Raw genomic sequence first — 19,172 nt, 5'->3', positions numbered from 1 at the left:
TTCCCCCTCGCCGTGAGTTGAGGCCCGATTCCCCTGCACTGCATGCAGAGCAATTCCGTGTTCCACATCAAACGTGAAAGGAGCCTTGATTTCGTTGATGGCAGTCCGGAGAAAACCCAAGATCAGTGTCTCAAGTCTAGAGGGATCCTGAGGTCACTGGAGCAACACGAAAGGGCTCCGTGGACCCTAAATCAACTCGAGATGAGAGCTTCGTCCCTGGCTTTAAATCGAGAGGAATACCAAATTTCCACAAGCACCTCAAGAGGAGGCTTCTCTCAGCTAATGGTATGTGAGAGGGACCCTGAGTTTGTCGCCTCAAGTGGAATGTCCACCGAGATACTCTGACTCGAAGTAAGGCCAGATATCCCTGGAGTGAAGTGAATGCAGCCTCGTCTTGCATCTCCCAAGACGAAGGGATGTCTGAATCCCCTGTGGAGACCACAGAGAAAGACCTAATTTTCCGCTTCATCGCGACCGGTGGCCTCACATCCTTTGAAAATTCCAGAGGTCTGCGGAGATCAATGCTTCCAAAGGAGACGATGCCTGACTCCTCTTGAAAATGGATAGGAGTCCCAGGATCCCTGTGGCACGTGGAAAGGGACCCTGGTTCTCCCGCCTCACGTGGAGACGCGTCCAAATTGCCATGCCAAGACTCGAGGAGAATCCCGAGCTGTCCCTCGCACCTAGGCAGGAGTTCTCACGTCGCTGAACACACCCGTGTCTGGAAGGGCCCTCCCCGTCGTAACTCGAGAATATACCCCAGGTTCCGGCCGCAACTCGAGAAAAACCATGAGACTTCCCCCTCCCCGCGAGATGAGGCCCGATTCCCCTGCACTGAGTGCAGACAAATTCCGTGTTCCACATCCAACGTGAAAGGACCCTTCATTTCCTTAATGGCACTCCAGAGAAAACCCAAGATCACTGTCTCAAGTCTAGAGGGATCCTGAGGTAACTGTAGCAACAGGAAAGGGCTCCGTGGACCCCAAATCAACTCGAGATGAGAGCTTAGTCCCTGGCTTAGACTCAAGAGGAATACCAACTTTCCACAAGCACCTCAAGAGGAGGCTTCTCTCAGCTACAGGTATGTCAGAGGGACCCTGAGTTTGTGGCCTGAAGTGGAATGGACACCGAGATGCTCTGACTCGAAGTAAGGCCGGATATCCCTGCAGTGAATTGAATGCAGGCTCGTCTTGCATCTCCCAAGACGAAGGGTTGTCTGAATCCCCTGTGGAGCCCAGAGAGAAAGACATAGTCCTCCGCCTCAACGCGACCGGAGGCCTCACATCCTTTGAAAACTCGAGAGGTCCGCGGAGATCAATACTTCCGAAGGAGACGATGCCTGACTCCTCTTGAAAATGGATAGGAGTCCCAGGATCCCTGGGGCACGTGGAAAGGGACCCTGGGTCTCCCGCCTCACGGGGAGACGCGTCCCAATTGCCATGCCAAGACTCGAGGAGAATCCCGAGGTGTCCCTCGCACCTAGGCAGGAGTCCTGACGTCGCTGAACAAACACGTGTCTGGAAGGGCCCTCCCCGTCTTAACTCGAGAATATACCCCAGGTTCCGGCCACAACTCGAGAAAAACCATGAGATTTCCCCGTCGCCGCGAGTTGAGGCCCGATTCCCCTGCACTGCGTGCAGAGCAATTCCGTGTTCCACTTCAAACGTGAAAGGAGCCTTGATTTCCTTGATGGAACTCCAGAGAAAACCCAAGATCACTGTCTCAAGTCTAGAGGGATCCTGAGGTCACTGGAGCAACACGAAAGGGCTCCGTGGACCCCATTCAACTCGAGATGAGAGCTTAGTCCCTGGCTTCGACTCAAGAGGAATACCAACTTTCCACAAGCACCTCAAGAGGAGGCTTCTCTCAGCTACAGGTATGTGAGAGGGACCCTGAGTTTGTGGCCTCAAGTGGAATGGACATCGAGATGCTCTGACTCGAAGTAAGGCCGGATATCCCTGCAGTGAATTGAATGCAGGCTCGTCTTGAATCTCCGAAGAAGAAGGGATGTCTGAATCCCCTGTGGAGACCACAGAGAAAGACCTAGTTCTACGCCTCATCGCTACCGGAGGCCTGACATCCTTTGAAAACGCAAGAGGTACGCGGAGATCAATGCTTCCAAAGGAGAGGATGCCTGACTCCTCTTGAAAATGGATAGGAGTCCCAGGATCCCTTTGGCACGTGGGAAGGAACACTGGGTCTCCCGCCTCATGTGGAGACGCGTCCCAATTGCCATGCCAAGACTCGAGGAGAATCCCGAGGCGACCCTCGCCCCTATGCAGGAGTCCTGACGTCGCTGAACAAACAAGTGTCTGGAAGGGCCCTCGCCGTCGTAACTCGAGAATATACCCCAGGTTACGGCCGCAACTCGAGAAAAACCATGAGACTTCGCCCTCGCAGCGAGATGAGGCCCGATTCCCCTGCACTTCGTGCAGAGCAATTCCGTGTTCAACATCAAACATGAAAGGAGCCTTGATTTCCTTGATGGCACACCAGAGAAAACCCAAGATCACTGTCTCAAGTCTAGAGGGATCCTGAGGTCACTGGAGCAACACGAATGGGCTCCGTGGACCCAAAATTAACTCGAGATGAGAGCTTAGTCCCTGGCTTCGACTCAAGTGGAATACGAACTTTCCACAAGCACATCAAGAAGAGGCTTCTGTCAGCTACAGGTATGTGAGAGGGACCCTGAGTTTGTGACCTCAAGTGTAATGGACACCGAGATGCTCTGACTCGAAGTAAGGCCGGATATCCCTGCAGTGAATTGAATGCAGGCTCGCCTTGCATCTCCCAAGACGAAGGGAATTCTGAATCCCCTGTGGAGACCACAGAGAAAGACCTAGTTCTCCGCCTCATCGCGAACGGAGGCCTCACATCCTTTGAAAACTCGAGAGGTCCGCGGAGATCAATGCTTCTAAAGCAGACGATGCCTGACTCCTCTTGAAAATGGATAGGAGTCCCAGGATCCTTGTGGCACGTGGAAAGGGACCCTGGGTCTCCCGCCTCACTTGGAGACACGTTCCAATTGCCATGCCAAGACTCGTGGAGAATCCTGAGGTGTCCCTCGCACCTAGGCAGGAGTCCTGACATCGCTGAACTAACACGTGTCTGGAAGGGCCCTCCCCATCGTAACTCGAGAATATACCCCAGGTTCCGGCCACAACTCGAGAAAAACCATTAGACTTCCCCCTCACCGCGAGATGAGGCCCGATTCCCCTGCACTGCGTGCAGAGCAATTCCGAGTTCCACATCAAACGTCAAAGGAGGCTTGATTTCCTTGATGGCACTCCAGAGAAAACCCAAGATCATTGTCTCAAGTCTAGAGTGATCCTGAGGTCACTGGAGCAACAGGAAAGGGCTCCGTGGACCCAAATCAACTCGAGATGAGAGCTTAGTCCCTGGCTTCGACTCAAGTGGAATACCAACTTTCCACAAGCACCTGAAGAGGAGGCTTCTCTCAGCTATGGGTATGTGAGAGGGACACTGAGTTTGTGGCCTCAAGTGGAATGGACACCGAGATGCTCTGACTCGAAGTAAGGCCGGATATCCCTTCAGTGAATTGAATGCAGGCTCGTCTTGCATCTCCGAAGACGAAGGGTTGTCTGAATCCCCTGTGGAGACCACAGAGAAAGACCTAGTCCTCCGCCTCAACGCGACTGGAGGCCTCACATCCTTTGAAAATTCGAGAGGTCCGCGGAGATCAATGCTTCCAAAGGAGACGATGCCTGAGTCCTCTTGAAAATGGATAGAAGTCCCAGGATCCCTGTGGCACGTGGAAAGGGACCCTGGGTCTCCCGCCTCACGTGGAGACGCGTCCCAATTGCCATGCCAAGACTCGAGGAGAATCCCGAGGTGTCCCTCCTACCTAGGCACGAGTCCTGACGTCGCTGAACAATCACGTGTTTGGAAGGGCCCTCCCCGTCGTAACTCGAGAATATACCCCAGGTTCCGGCTGCAAATCGAGAAAAACCATGAGACTTCCCCCTCGCCGCGACATGAGGCCCGATTCTCCTGCCCTGCGTGCAGAGCAATTCCGTATTCCACATCAAACGTGAAAGGAGCCTTGATTTCCTTGATGGCACTCCAGAGAAAACCCAAGATCACTGTCTCAAGTCTAGAGGGATCGTGAGGTCACTGGAGCAACACGAAAGGGCTCCGTGGACCCCAAATCAACTCGAGAAGAGAGATTAGTCCCTGGCTTTAAATCGAGAGGAATACCAAATTTCCACAAGCACCTCAAGAGGAGGCTTCTCTCAGCTAATGGTATGTGAGAGGGACCCTGAGTTTGTCGCCTCAAATGGAATGTCCACCGAGATGCTCTGACTCAAAGTAAGGCCAGATATCCCTGCAGTGAATTGAATGCAGGCTCGTCTTGCATCTCCCAAGACGAAGGGATGTCTGAATCCCCTGTGGAGACCACAGAGAAAGACCGAGTTCTCCGCCTCATCGCGACCGGAGGCCTCACATCCTTTGAAAACTCGAGAGGTCCGCGGAGATCAATGCTTCCAAAGGAGAAGATGCCTGACCCTTCTTGAAAATGGATAGGAGTCCCAGGATCCCTGTGGCACGTGGAAAGGGACCCTGGGTCTCCCGCGTCACGTGGAGACGCGTCCCAATTGCCATGCCAAGACTCGAGGAGAATCCCGAGCTGTCCCTCGCACCTAGGCAGGAGTCCTGACGTCGCTGAACAAACACATGTCTGGAAGGGCCCTCCCCGTCGTAACTCGAGAATATAACCCAGGTTCCGGCCGCAACTCGAGAAAAACCATGAGACTTCCCCCTCGCCGCGAGATGAGGCCCGATTCCCCTACACTGCGTGCAGAGCAATTCCGTTTTCCACATCAAACGTGAAAGGAGGCTTGATTTCCTTGATGGCACTCCAGAGAAAACCCAAGTTCACTGTCTCAAGTCTAGAGGGATCCTGAGGTCACTGGAGCAACACGAAAGGGCTCCGTGGACCCCAAATAAACTCGAGATGAGAGCTTAGTCCCTGGCTTCGACTCAAGAGGAATACCAACTTTCCACAAGCACCTCAAGAGGAGGCTTCTCTCAGCTACAGGTATGTGAGAGGGACCCTGAGTTTGTGGCCTCAAGTGGAATGGACACCGAGATGCTCTGACTCGAAGTAAGGCCGGATATCCCTGCAGTGAATTGAATGCAGGCTCGTCTTGCATCTCGCAAGACTAAGGGATGTCTGAATCCCCTGTGGAAACCACAGAGAAAGACCTCATTTTCCGCCTCATCGCGACCAGAGGCCTCACATCCTTTGAAAATTCGAGAAGTCCGCGGAGATCAATGCTTCCAAAGGAGACGATGCCTGACTCCTCTTGAAAATGGATAGGAGTCCCAGCATCCCTGTGGCACGTGGAAAGGGACCCTGGGTCTCCCGCCTCACGTGGAGACGCGTCCCCATTGCCATGCCAAGACTCGAGGAGAATCCCGAGGTGTCCCTCGCACCTAGGCAGGAGTCCTGACGTCGCTCAACAAACATGTGTCTGGAAGGGCCCTCCCCGTCGTAACTCGAGAATATACCCCAGGTTCCGGCCGCAACTCGAGAAAAACCATGAGACTTCCCCCTCGCCGCTGGATGAGCCCCGATTCCCCTGCACTGCGTGCAGAGCAATTCCATGTTCCACATCAAACGTGAAAGGAGCCTTGATTTCCTTGATGGCACTCCAGAGAAAACCCAAGATCACTGTCTCAAGTCTAGAGGGATCCTGAGGTCACTGGAGCAACACGAAAGGGCTCCGTGGACCCCAAATCAACTCGAGATGAGAGCTTAGTCCCTGGCTTCGACTCAAGAGGAATACCAACTTTCCACAAGCACCTCAAGAGGAGGCTACTCTCAACTAATGGTATGTGAGAGGGACCCTGAGATTGTCGCCTCAAGTGGAATGGACACCGAGATGCTCTGACTCGAAATAAGGCCGGATATCCCTGCAGTGATTTGAATGTAGGCTCGTCTTGCATCTCCCAAGACAAAGGGTTGACTGAATCCCCTGTGGAGACAACAGAGAAAGACCTAGTCCTCCACCTCAACGAGACGGGAGGCATCACATCCTTTGAAAACTCGAGAGGTCTGCAGAGATCAATACTTCTGAAGGAGACGATGCCTGACGCCTCTTGAAAATGGATAGGAGTCCCAGGATCACTGTGGCACGTGGAAAGGGACCCTGGGTCTCCCGCCTCAACTGGAGACATATCCCAATTGCCATGGCAAGACTCGAGGAGAATCCCGAGGTGTCCCTCGCACCTAGGCAGGAGTCCTGACTTCGCTGAACAAACACGTGTCTGGAAGGGCCCTCCCCGTCGTAACTCGAGAATATACCCCAGGTTCCGGCCGCAACTCGAGAAAAACCATGAGACTTCCCCCTCGCCGCTGGATGAGGCCCGATTCCCCTGCACTGCGTGCAGAGCAATTCCGTGTTCCACATCAAACGTGAAAGGAGCCTTGATTTCCTTGATGGCACTCCAGAGAAAACCCAAGATCACTGTCTCAAGTCTAGAGGGATCCTGAGGTCACTGGAGCAACATGAAAGGGCTCCGTGGACCCCAAATCAACTCGAGATGAGAGCTTAGTCCCTGGCTTCGACTCAAGAGGAATACCAACTTTCCACAAGCACCTCAAGAGGAGGCTTCTCTCAGCTACAGGTATGTGAGAGGGACCCTGAGTTTGTGGCCTCAAGTGGAATGGACAGCGAGATGCTCTGACTCGAAGTAAGGCCGGATATCCCTGCAGTGAATTGAATGCAGGCTCGTCTTGCATCTCCCAAGACGAAGGGATGTCTGAATCCCCTGTGGAGACCACAGAGAAAGACCGAGTTCTCCGCCTCATCGCGACCGGAGGCCTCACATCCTTTGAAAACTCGAGAGGTCTGCGGAGATCAATGCTTCCAAAGGAGACGATGCCTGACTCCTCTTGAAAATGGATAGGAGTCCCAGGATCCCTGTGGCACGTGGAAAGGGACCCTGGGTCTCCCGCCTCACGTGGAGAAGCGTCCCAATTGCCATGCCAAGACTCGAGGAGAATCCCGAGGTGTCCCTCGCACCTAGGCAGGAGTCCTCACGTCGCTGAACAAACACGTGTCTGGAAGGGCCCTCCCCGTCGTAACTCGAGAATATACCCCAGGTTCCGGCCGCAACTCGAGAAAAACCATGAGACTTCACCATCCCCGCGAGATGAGGCCCGATTCCCCTGCACTGCGTGCAGACCAATTCCGTGTTCCACATCAAACGTGAAAGGAGCCTTGATTTCCTTAATGGCACTCCAGAGAAAACCCAAGATCACTGTTTCAAGTCTAGAGGTATCCTGAGGTCACTGTAGCAAAATGAAAGGGCTCCGTGGACCCCAAATCAACTCGAGATGAGAGCTTAGTCCCTGGCTTCGACTCAAGAGGAATACCAACTTTCCACAAGCACCTCAAGAGGAGGCTACTCTCAACTAATGGTATGTGAGAGGGACCCTGAGTTTGTCGCCTCAAGTGGAATGGACACCGAGATGCTCTGACTCGAAGTAAGGCCAGATATCCCTGCAGTGATTTGAATGCAGGCTCGTCTTGCATCTCCCAAGACGAAGGGTTGTCTGAATCCCCTGTGGAGACAACAGAGAAAGACCTAGTCCTCCACCTCAACGAGACGGGAGGCATCACTTCTTTGAAAACTCGAGAGGTCTGCGGAGATCAATACTTCCAAAGGAGACGATGCCTGACGCCTCTTGAAAATGGATAGGAGTCCCAGGATCACTGTGGCACGTGAAAGGGACCCTGGGTCTCCCGCCTCAAATGGAGACATATCCCAATTGCCATGGCAAGACTCGAGGAGAATCCCGAGGTGTCCCTCGCACCTAGGCAGGAGTCCTGACTTCGCTGAACAAACACGTGTCTGGAAGGGCCCTCCCCGTCGTAACTGGAGAATATACCCCAGGTTCCGGCCGCAACTCGAGAAAAACTATGAGACTTCCCCCTCGCCGCTGGATGAGGCCCGATTCCCCTGCACTGCGTGCAGAGCATTCCGTGTTCCACATCAAACGTGAAAGGAGCCTTGATTTCCTTGATGGCACTCCAGAGAAACCCCAAGATCACTGTCTCAAGTCTAGAGGGATCCTGAGGTCACTGGAGCAACACGAAAGGGCTCCGTGGACCCCAAATCAACTCGAGATGAGAGCTTAGTCCTTGGCTCCGACTCAAGAGGAATACCAACTTTCCACAAGCACCTCAAGAGGAGGCTTCTCTCAGCTACAGGTATGTGAGAGGGACCCTGAGTTTGTGGCCTCAAGTGGAATGGACACCGAGATGCTCTGACTCGAACTAAGGCCGGATATCCCTGCAGTGAATTGAATGCAAGCTCGTCTTGCATCTCCCAAGACGAAGGGATGTCTGAATCCCCTGTGGAGACCACAGAGAAAGACCTAGTCCTCCGCCTCATCGCGACCGGAGGCCTCACATCCTTTGAAAACTCGAGAGGTCCGCGGAGAGCAATGCTTCCAAAGGAGACGATGGCTGACTCCTCTTGAAAATGGTTAGGAGTCCCAGGATCCCTGTCCAAATGTACCGGGACCCTGGGTCTCCCGCTTCACGTGGAGACTCGTCCCAATTGCCATGTCAAGACTCGAGGAGAATCCCGAGGTGTCTCTCGCACCTAGGCAGGAGTCCTGATGTCGCTGAACAAACACAGGTCTGGAAGGGCCCTCCCCGTCGTAACTCGAGAATATAACCCAGGTTCCGGCCGCAACTCGAGAAAAACCATGAGACTTCCCACTCACAGCGAGATGAGGCCCGATTCCCCTGCACTGCGTGCAGAACAATTCCGTGTTCCACATCAAACGTGAAAGGAGCCTTGATTTCCTTGATGGCACTCCAGAGAAAACCCAAGATCACTGTCTCAAGTCTAGAGGGATCCTGAGGTCACTGGAGCAACACGACAGGGCTCTGTGGACCCCAAATCAACTCGAGATGAGAGCTTAGTCCCTGGCTTCGACTCAAGAGGAATACCAAGTTTCCACAAGCACCTCAAAAGGAGGCTTCTCTCAGCTACAGGTATGTGAGAGGGACCCTGACTTTGTGGCCTCAAGTGAAATGGACACCGAGATGCTCTGACTCGAAGTAAGGCCGGATATCCCTGCAGTGAATTGAATGCAGGCTCGTCTTGCATCTCCCAAGACGAAGGGATGTCTGAATCCCCTGTGGAGACCACAGAGAAAGACCTAGTTCTCTGCCTCATCGCGACCGGAGGCCTCACATCCTTTAAAAACTCGAGAGGTCCGCGGAGATCAATGCTTCCAAAGGAGACGATGCCTGACTCCTCTTGAAAATGGATAGGAGTCCCAGGATCCCTGTGGCATGGGGAAAGGGACTCTGGGTCTCCCGCCTCACGTGGAGACGCGTCCCAATTTCCATGCCAAGACTCGTGGAGAATCCCGAAGTGTCCCTCGCACCTAGGCAGGAGTCCTGACGTCGCTGAACAAACCTGTGTCTGGAAGGGCCCTCCCCGTCGTAACTCTAGAATATTCCCCAGGTTCCGGCCGCAACACGAGAAAAACCATGAGAATTCCTCCTCGCCGCGAGATGAGGCTCGATTCCCCTGCACTGCAGCAGAGCAACTCCGTGTTCAACATCAAACGTGAAAGGAGCCTTGATTTCCTTGATGCCACTCCAGAGAAAACCCAAGATCACTGTCTCAAGTCTAGAGGGATCCTGAGGTCACTGGAGCAACACGAAAGGGCTCCGTGGTCCCCAAATCAACTCGAGATGAGAGCTTACTCCTTGGCTTCGTCTCAAGAGGAATACCAACTTTCCACAAGCACCTCAAGAGGAGGCTTCTCTCAGCTACAGGTATGTGAGAGGGACCCTGAGTTTGTGGCCTCAAGTGGAATGGACACCGAGATGCTCTGACTCGAAGTAAGGCCGGATATCCCTGCAGTGAATTGAATGCAGGCTCGTCTTGCATCTCCCAAGAAAAAGGGATGTCTGAATCCCCTGTGGAGACCACAGAGAAAGACCTAGTCCTCCGCCTCAACGCGACCGGAGGCGTCACATCCTTTGAAAACTCGAGAGGTCCGCGGAGATCAATGCTTCCAAAGGAGACGATGCCTGACTCCTCTTGAAAATGGATAGGAGTCCCAGGATCCCTGTGGCACTTGGAAAGGGACCCTGGGTCTCCCGCCTCACGTGGAGACCCGTCCCAATTGCCATGCCAAGACTCGAGGAGAATTCCGAGGTGTCCCTCGAACCTAGGAAGGAGTCCTGACGTCGCTGAACAAACACGTGTCTGGAAGGGCCCTCCCCGTCGTAACTCGAGAATATACCCCAGGTTCCGGCCGCAACTCGAGAAAAACCATGAGACTTTCCCCTCGCCGCAAGATGAGGCCCGATTCCCCTGCACTGCGTGCAGAGCAATTCCGTGTTCCACATCAAACGTGAAAGGAGCCTTGATTTCCTTGATGCCACTCCAGAGAAAACCCAAGATCACTGTCTCAAGTCTAGAGGGATCCTGAGGTCACTGGAGCAACACGAAAGGGCTCTGTGGACCCCAAATCAACTCGAGATGAGAGCTTAGTCCCTGGCTTCGACTCAAGAGGAATACCAACTTTCCACAAGCACCTCAAAAGGAGGCTTCTCTCAGCTACAGGTATGTGAGAGGGACCCTGACTTTGTGGCCTCAAGTGAAATGGACACCGAGATGCTCTGACTCGAAGTAAGGCCGGATAACCCTGCAGTGAATTGAATGCAGGCTCGTCTTGCATCTCCCAAGACGAAGGGATGTCTGAATCCCCTGTGGAGACCACAGAGAAAGACCTAGTTCTCTGCCTCATCGCGACCGGAGGCCTCACATCCTTTGAAAACTCGAGAGGTCCGCGGAGATCAATGCTTCCAAAGGAGACGATGCCTGACTCCTCTTGAAAATGGATAGGAGTCCCAGGATCCCTGTGGCACGGGGAAAGGGCCCCTGGGTCTCCCGCCTCACGTGGAGACGCGTCCCAATTGCCATGCCAAGACTCGTGGAGAATCCCGAAGTGTCCCTCGCACCTAGGCAGGAGTCCTGACGTCGCTGAACAAACACGTGTCTGGAAGGGCCCTCCCCGTCGTAACTCGAGAATATACCCCAGGTTCCGGCCGCAACTCGAGAAAAACCATGAGAATACCTCCTCGCCGCGAGATGAAGCTCGATTCCCCTGCACTGCAGCAGAGCAACTCTGTGTTCCACATCAAACGTGAAAGGAGCCTTGATTTCCTTGATGGCACTCCAGAGAAAACCCAAGATCACTGTCTCAAGTCTAGAGGGATCCTGAGGTCACTGGAGCAACACAAAAGGCCTCCGTGGACCCCATATCAACTCGAGATGAGAGCTTAGTCCCTGGCTTCGACTCAAGAGAAATACCAAATTTCCACAAGCACCTCAGGTAGAGGCTTCTCTCAGCTACAGGTATCTGAGAGGGACCCTGAATTTGTGGCCTCAAGTGGAATGAACACCGAGATGCTCTGACTCGAAGTAAGGCCGGATATCCCAACAGTGAATTGAATGCAGGCTCGTCTTGCATCTCCCAATACGAAGGGATGTCTGAATCCCCTATAGAGACCACAGAGAAAGACCTAGTTCTCTGCTTCATCGCGAGCGGAGGCCTCACATCCTTTGAAAACTCGAGAGGTACGCAGAGATCAATGCTTCCAAAGCAGACGATGCCTGACTCCTCTTGAAAATGGATAGGAGTCCCAGGATCCATGTGGCACGTGAAAAGGGACACTGGGTTTACCGGCATATGTGGAGACGCGTCCCCATTGCCATGCCAAGACTCGAGGAGAATCCCGAGGTGACCCTCGCACCTAGGCAGGAGTCCTCATGTCGCTGAACAAACCTGTGTCTGGAAGGGCCCTCCCCGTCTTAACTCGAGCATATACCCCAGGTTCCGGCCGCAGCTCGAGAAAAACCATGACACTTCCCCATCCCCGCGATATGAGGCCCGATTCCCCTGCACTGCGTGCAGACCAATTCCGTGTTCCACATCAAACGTGAAAGGAGCCTTGATTTCCTTGATGGCACTCCAGAGAAAACCCAAGATCACTGTTTCAAGTCTAGAGGGATCCTGAGGTCACTGTAGCAACACGAAAGGGCTCCGTGGACCCCAAATCAACTCGAGATGAGAGCTTAGTCCCTGGCTTCGACTCAAGAGGAATACCAACTTTCAACAAGCACCTCAAGAGGAGGCTACTCTCAACTAATGGTATGTGAGAGGGACCCTGAGTTTGTCGCCTCAAGTGGAATGGACACCGAGATGCTCTGACTCGAAGTAAGGCCAGATATCCCTGCAGTGATTCGAATGCATGCTCGTCTTGCATCTTCCAAGACGAAGGGTTGTCTGAATCCCCTGTGGAGACAACAGAGAAAGACCTAGTCCTCCACCTCATCGAGACGGGAGGCATCACATCCTTTGAAAACTCGAGAGGTGTGCGGAGATCAATACTTCCGAAGGAGACGATGCCTGACGCCTCTTGAAAATGGATAGGAGTCCCAGGATCACTGTGGCACGTGGAAAGGGACCCTGGGTCTCCTTCCTCAACTGAAGACACATCCCAATTGCCATGGCAAGACTCGAGGGGAATCCCGAGGTGTCCTCGCACCTAGGCAGGAGTCCTGACTTCGCTGAACAAACACGTGTCTGGAAGGGCCCTCCCCGTCGTAACTCGAGAATATACCCCAGGTTCCGGCCGCAACTTGAGAAAAACCATGAGACTTCCCCCTCGCCGCTGGATGAGGCCCGATTCCCCTGCACTGCGTGCAGAACAATTCCGTGTTCCACATTAAACGTGAAAGGAGCCGTGATTTACTTGAAGGCACTCCAGAGAAAAAACAAGACCACTGTCTCAAGTCTAGAGGGATCCTGAGGTCACTGGAGCAACACGAAAGGGCTCCGTGGACCCCAAATCAACTCGAGATGAGAGCTTAGTCCGTGGCTTAGACTCAAGAGGAATACCAACTTTCCACAAGCACCTCAAGAGGAGGCTTCTCTCAGCTACAGGTATGTGAGAGGGACCCTGAGTTTGTGGCCTCAAGTGGAATGGACACCGAGATGCTCAGACTCGAAGTAAGCCCGGATATTCCTGCAGTGAATTGAATGCAGGCTCGTCTTGCATCTCCCAAGACGAAGGGATGTCTGAATCCCCTGTGGAGACGATAGAGAAAGACCTAGTCCTCCGCCTCATCGCGACCGGAGGCCTCACATCCTTTGAAAACTCGAGAGGTCTGCAGAGATCAATGCTTCCAAAGGAGACGATGCCTGACTCCTCTTGAAAATGGATAGGAGTCCCAGGATCCCTGTGGCACGTTGAAAGAGACCCTGGGTCTCCCGCCTCACGTGGAGACATGTCCAAATTGCCATGCCAAGACTCGAGGAGAATCCCGAGGTGTCCCTCGCACCTAGGCAGGAGTCCTGACGTCGCTGAACAAACACTTGTCTGGAAGGGCCCTCCCCGTCGTAACTCGAGAATATACACCAGGTTCCGGCCGCAACTCGAGAAAAACCATGAGACTTCCCCCTCGCCGCGAGATGAGGCCCGATTCCCCCGCACTGCGTGGAGAGCAATTCCGTGTTCCACATCAAACGTGAAAGGAGCCTTGATTTCCTTGATGGCACTCCAGAGAAAACCCAAGATCACTGTCTCAAGTCTAGAGGGATCCTGAGGTCACTGTAACAACACGAAAGTTCTCAGTGGACCCCAAATCAACTCGAGATGAGAGCTTAGTCCCTGGCTTCGACTCAAGAGGAATACCAACTTTCCACAAGCACCTCAAGAGGAGGCTTCTCTCAGCTACAGGTATGTGAGAGGGTCCCTGAGTGTGTGGCCTCAAGTGGAATGGACACCGAGATGCTCTGACTCGAAGTAAGGCCTGATATCCCTGCAGTGAATTGAATGCAGGCTCGTCTTGCATCTCCCAAGACGAAGGGATGTCTGAATCCCCTGTGGAGACCACAGAGAAAGACCTAGTCCTCCGCCTCTTCGTGACCGGAGGCCTCACATCCTTTGAAAACTCGAGAGGTCCGCGGAGATCAATGCTTCCAAAGGAGACGATGCCTGACTCCTCTTGAAAATGGATAGGAGTCCCAGGATCCCTGTAGCACGTGGAAAGGGACCCTGGGTCTCCAGCCTCACGTGGAGACGCGTCCCAATTGCCATGCCAAGACTCGAGGAGAATCCCGAGTTGTCCCTCGCACCTAGGCAGGAGTCCTGACGACGCTGAACAAACACGTGTCCGGAAGGGCCCTCCCCGTCGTAATTCGAGAATATACCCCAGGTTCCGGCCGCAACTCAAGAAAAACCATGAGACTTCCCCCTCGCGGCGAGATGAGGCCCGATTCCCCTGCATTGCGTGCAGAGCAATTCCGTGTTCCACATCAAACGTGAAAGGAGCCTTGATATCCTTGATGGCACTCCAGAGAAAACAAAAAGTCACTGTCTCAAGTCTAGAGGGATCCTGAGGCCACTGTAGCAGCAAGAAAGGGCTCCGTGGACCCCATATCAACTCGAGATGAGACCTTAGTGTCTGGCTTCGACTCAAGAGGAATACCAACTTTCCACAAGCACCTCAAGAGGAGGCTTCTCTCAGCTACAGGTATGTGAGAGGGACCCTGAGTTTGTGGCCTCAAGTGGAATGGACACCGAGATGCTCTGACTCGAAGTAAGGCCGGATATCCCTGCAGTGAATTGAATGCAGGCTCGTCTTGCATCTCCCAAGACGAAGGGATGTCTGAATCCCCTGTGGAGACCACAGAGAAAGACCTAGTTCTCCGCCGCATCGCGACCGGAGGCGTCACATCCTTTGAAAACTTTAGAGGTCCGCAGAGATCAATGCTTCCAAAGGAGACGATGCCTTACTCCTCTTGAAAATGGATAGGAGTCCCAGGATCCCTGTGGCACGTGGAAAGGGACCCTGGGTCTCCCGCTTCACGTGGAGACGCGTCCCAATTGCCATGCCAATACTCGAGGAGAATCCCGAGGTGTCCCTCGCACCTAGGCAGGAGTCCTGACGTCGCTGAACAAACACGTGTCTGGTAGGGCCCTCCCGTCATTACTCGAGAATATACCCCAGGTTCCGGCCGCAACTCGAGAAAAACCATGAGACTTCCCCCTCGCCGCGAGATGAGGCCCGATTCCCCTGCACTGCGTGCAGAGCAATTCCGTGTTCCACATCAAACGTGAAAGGAGCCTTGATTTCCTTGATGGCACTCCAGAGAAAACCCAAGATCACTGTCTCAAGTCTAGAGGGATCCTGAGGTCACTGGAGCAACACGAAAGGGCTCCGTGGACCCCAAATCAACTCGAGATGAGAGCTTAGTCCTTGGCTCCGACTCAAGAGGAATACCAACTTTCCACAAGCACCTCAAGAGGAGGCTTCTCTCAGCTACAGGTATGTGAGAGGGCCCCTGAGTTTGTGGCCTCAAGTGGAATGGACACCGAGATGCTCTGACTCGAACTAAGGCCGGATATCCCTGCAGTGAATTGAATGCAAGCTCGTCTTGCATCTCCCAAGACGAAGGGATGTCTGAATCCCCTGTGGAGACCACAGAGAAAGACCTAGTCCTCCGCCTCATCGCGACCGGAGGCCTCACATCCTTTGAAAACTCGAGAGGTCCGCGGAGAGCAATGCTTCCAAAGGAGACGATGCCTGACTCCTCTTGAAAATGGTTAGGAGTCCCAGGATCCCTGTCCAAATGTACCGGGACCCTGGGTCTCCCGCTTCACGTGGAGACTCGTCCCAATTGCCATGCCAAGACTCGAGGAGAATCCCGAGGTGTCTCTCGCACCTAGGCAGGAGACCTGATGTCGCTGAACAAACACAGGTCTGGAAGGGCCCTCCCCGTCGTAACTCGAGAATATAACCCAGGTTCCGGCCGCAACTCGAGAAAAACCATGAGACTTCCCACTCACAGCGAGATGAGGCCCGATTCCCCTGCACTGCGTGCAGAGCAATTCCGTGTTCCACATCAAACGTGAAAGGAGCCTTGATTTCCTTGATGGCACTCCAGAGAAAACCCAAGATCACTGTCTCAAGTCTAGAGGGATCCTGAGGTCACTGGAGCAACACGAAAGGGCTCCGTGGACCCCAAATCAACTCGAGATGAGAGCTTAGTCCCTGGCTTCGACTCAAGAGGAATACCAAGTTTCCACAAGCACCTCAAAAGGAGGCTTCTCTCAGCTACAGGTATGTGAGAGGGACCCTGACTTTGTGGCCTCAAGTGAAATGGACACCGAGATGCTCTGACTCGAAGTAAGGCCGGATATCCCTGCAGTGAATTGAATGCAGGCTCGTCTTGCATCTCCCAAGACGAAGGGATGTCTGAATCCCCTGTGGAGACCACAGAGAAAGACCTAGTTCTCTGCCTCATCGCGACCGGAGGCCTCACATCCTTTGAAAACTCGAGAGGTCCGCGGAGATCAATGCTTCCAAAGGAGACGATGCCTGACTCCTCTTGAAAATGGATAGGAGTCCCAGGATCCCTGTGGCATGGGGAAAGGGACTCTGGGTCTCCCGCCTCACGTGGAGACGCGTCCCAGTTGCCATGCCAAGACTCGTGGAGAATCCCGAAGTGTCCCTCGCACCTAGGCAGGAGTCCTGACGTCGCTGAACAAACCTGTGTCTGGAAGGGCCCTCCCCGTCGTAACTCTAGAATATTCCCCAGGTTCCGGCCGCAACACGAGAAAAACCATGAGAATTCCTCCTCGCCGCGAGATGAGGCTCGATTCCCCTGCACTTCAGCAGAGCAACTCCGTGTTCCACATCAAACGTGAAAGGAGCCTTGATTTCCTTGATGGCACTCCAGAGAAAACCCAAGATCACTGTCTCAAGTCTAGAGGGATCCTGAGGTCACTGGAGCAACACGAAAGGGCTCCGTGGACCCCAAATCAACTCGAGATCAGAGCTTAGTCCCTGGCTTCGACTCAAGAGGAATACTAACTTTCAGCAAGCACCTCAAGAGGAGGCTTCTCTCAGCTACAGGTGTGTGAGAGGGACCCTGAGTTTGTGGCCTCAAGTGGAATGGACACCGAGATGCTCTGACTCGAAGTAAGGCCTGATATCCCTGCAGTGAATTGAATGCAGGCTCGTCTTGCATCTCCCAAGACGAAGGGATGTCTGAATCCCCTGTGTAGACCACAGAGAAAGACCTAGTCCTCCGCCTCTTCGTGACCGGAGGCCTCACATCCTTTGAAAACTCGAGAGGTCCGCGGAGATCAATGCTTCCAAAGGAGACGATGCCTGACTCCTCTTGAAAATGGATAGGAGTCCCAGGATCCCTGTAGCACGTGGAAAGGGACCCTGGGTCTCCAGCCTCACGTGGAGACGCGTCCCAATTGCCATGCCAAGACTCGAGGAGAATCCCGAGTTGTCCCTCGCACCTAGGCAGGAGTCCTGACGACGCTGAACAAACACGTGTCCGGAAGGGCCCTCCTCGTCGTAATTCGAGAATATACCCCAGGTTCCGGCCGCAACTCAAGAAAAACCATGAGACTTCCCCCTCGCGGCGAGATGAGGCCCGATTCCCCTGCATTGCGTGCAGAGCAATTCCGTGTTCCACATCAAACGTGAAAGGAGCCTTGATTTCCTTGATGGCACTCCAGAGAAAACAAAAAGTCACTGTCTCAAGTCTAGAGGGATCCTGAGGCCACTGTAGCAGCAAGAAAGGGCTCCGTGGACCCCATATCAACTCGAGATGAGACCTTAGTGTCTGGCTTCGACTCAAGAGGAATACCAACTTTCCACAAGCACCTCAAGAGGAGGCTTCTCTCAGCTACAGGTATGTGAGAGGGACCCTGAGTTTGTGGCCTCAAGTGGAATGGACACCGAGATGCTCTGACTCGAAGTAAGGCCGGATATCCCTGCAGTGAATTGAATGCAGGCTCGTCTTGCATCTCCCAAGACGAAGGGATGTCTGAATCCCCTGTGGAGACCACAGAGAAAGACCTAGTTCTCCGCCGCATCGCGACCGGAGGCGTCACATCCTTTGAAAACTTTAGAGGTCCGCAGAGATCAATGCTTCCAAAGGAGACGATGCCTTACTCCTCTTGAAAATGGATAGGAGTCCCAGGATCCCTGTGGCACGTGGAAAGGGACCCTGGGTCTCCCGCTTCACGTGGAGACGCGTCCCAATTGCCATGCCAATACTCGAGGAGAATCCCGAGGTGTCCCTCGCACCTAGGCAGGAGTCCTGACGTCGCTGAACAAACACGTGTCTGGTAGGGCCCTCCCGTCATTACTCGAGAATATACCCCAGGTTCCGGCCGCAACTCGAGAAAAACCATGAGACTTCCCCCTCGCCGCGAGATGAGGCCCGATTCCCCTGCACTGCGTGCAGAGCAATTCCGTGTTCCACATCAAACGTGAAAGGAGCCTTGATTTCCTTGATGGCACTCCAGAGAAAACCCAAGATCACTGTCTCAAGTCTAGAGGGATCCTGAGGTCACTGGAGCAACACGAAAGGGCTCCGTGGACCCCAAATCAACTCGAGATGAGAGCTTAGTCCTTGGCTCCGACTCAAGAGGAATACCAACTTTCCACAAGCACCTCAAGAGGAGGCTTCTCTCAGCTACAGGTATGTGAGAGGGCCCCTGAGTTTGTGGCCTCAAGTGGAATGGACACCGAGATGCTCTGACTCGAACTAAGGCCGGATATCCCTGCAGTGAATTGAATGCAAGCTCGTCTTGCATCTCCCAAGACGAAGGGATGTCTGAATCCCCTGTGGAGACCACAGAGAAAGACCTAGTCCTCCGCCTCATCGCGACCGGAGGCCTCACATCCTTTGAAAACTCGAGAGGTCCGCGGAGAGCAATGCTTCCAAAGGAGACGATGCCTGACTCCTCTTGAAAATGGTTAGGAGTCCCAGGATCCCTGTCCAAATGTACCGGGACCCTGGGTCTCCCGCTTCACGTGGAGACTCGTCCCAATTGCCATGCCAAGACTCGAGGAGAATCCCGAGGTGTCTCTCGCACCTAGGCAGGAGACCTGATGTCGCTGAACAAACACAGGTCTGGAAGGGCCCTCCCCGTCGTAACTCGAGAATATAACCCAGGTTCCGGCCGCAACTCGAGAAAAACCATGAGACTTCCCACTCACAGCGAGATGAGGCCCGATTCCCCTGCACTGCGTGCAGAGCAATTCCGTGTTCCACATCAAACGTGAAAGGA

This window comes from Dama dama, chromosome 17, assembly GCF_033118175.1.
Source record: "Dama dama isolate Ldn47 chromosome 17, ASM3311817v1, whole genome shotgun sequence".
NCBI classification, from domain to species: domain Eukaryota; kingdom Metazoa; phylum Chordata; class Mammalia; order Artiodactyla; family Cervidae; genus Dama; species Dama dama.
This window is presented reverse-complemented; position numbering follows the sequence as displayed.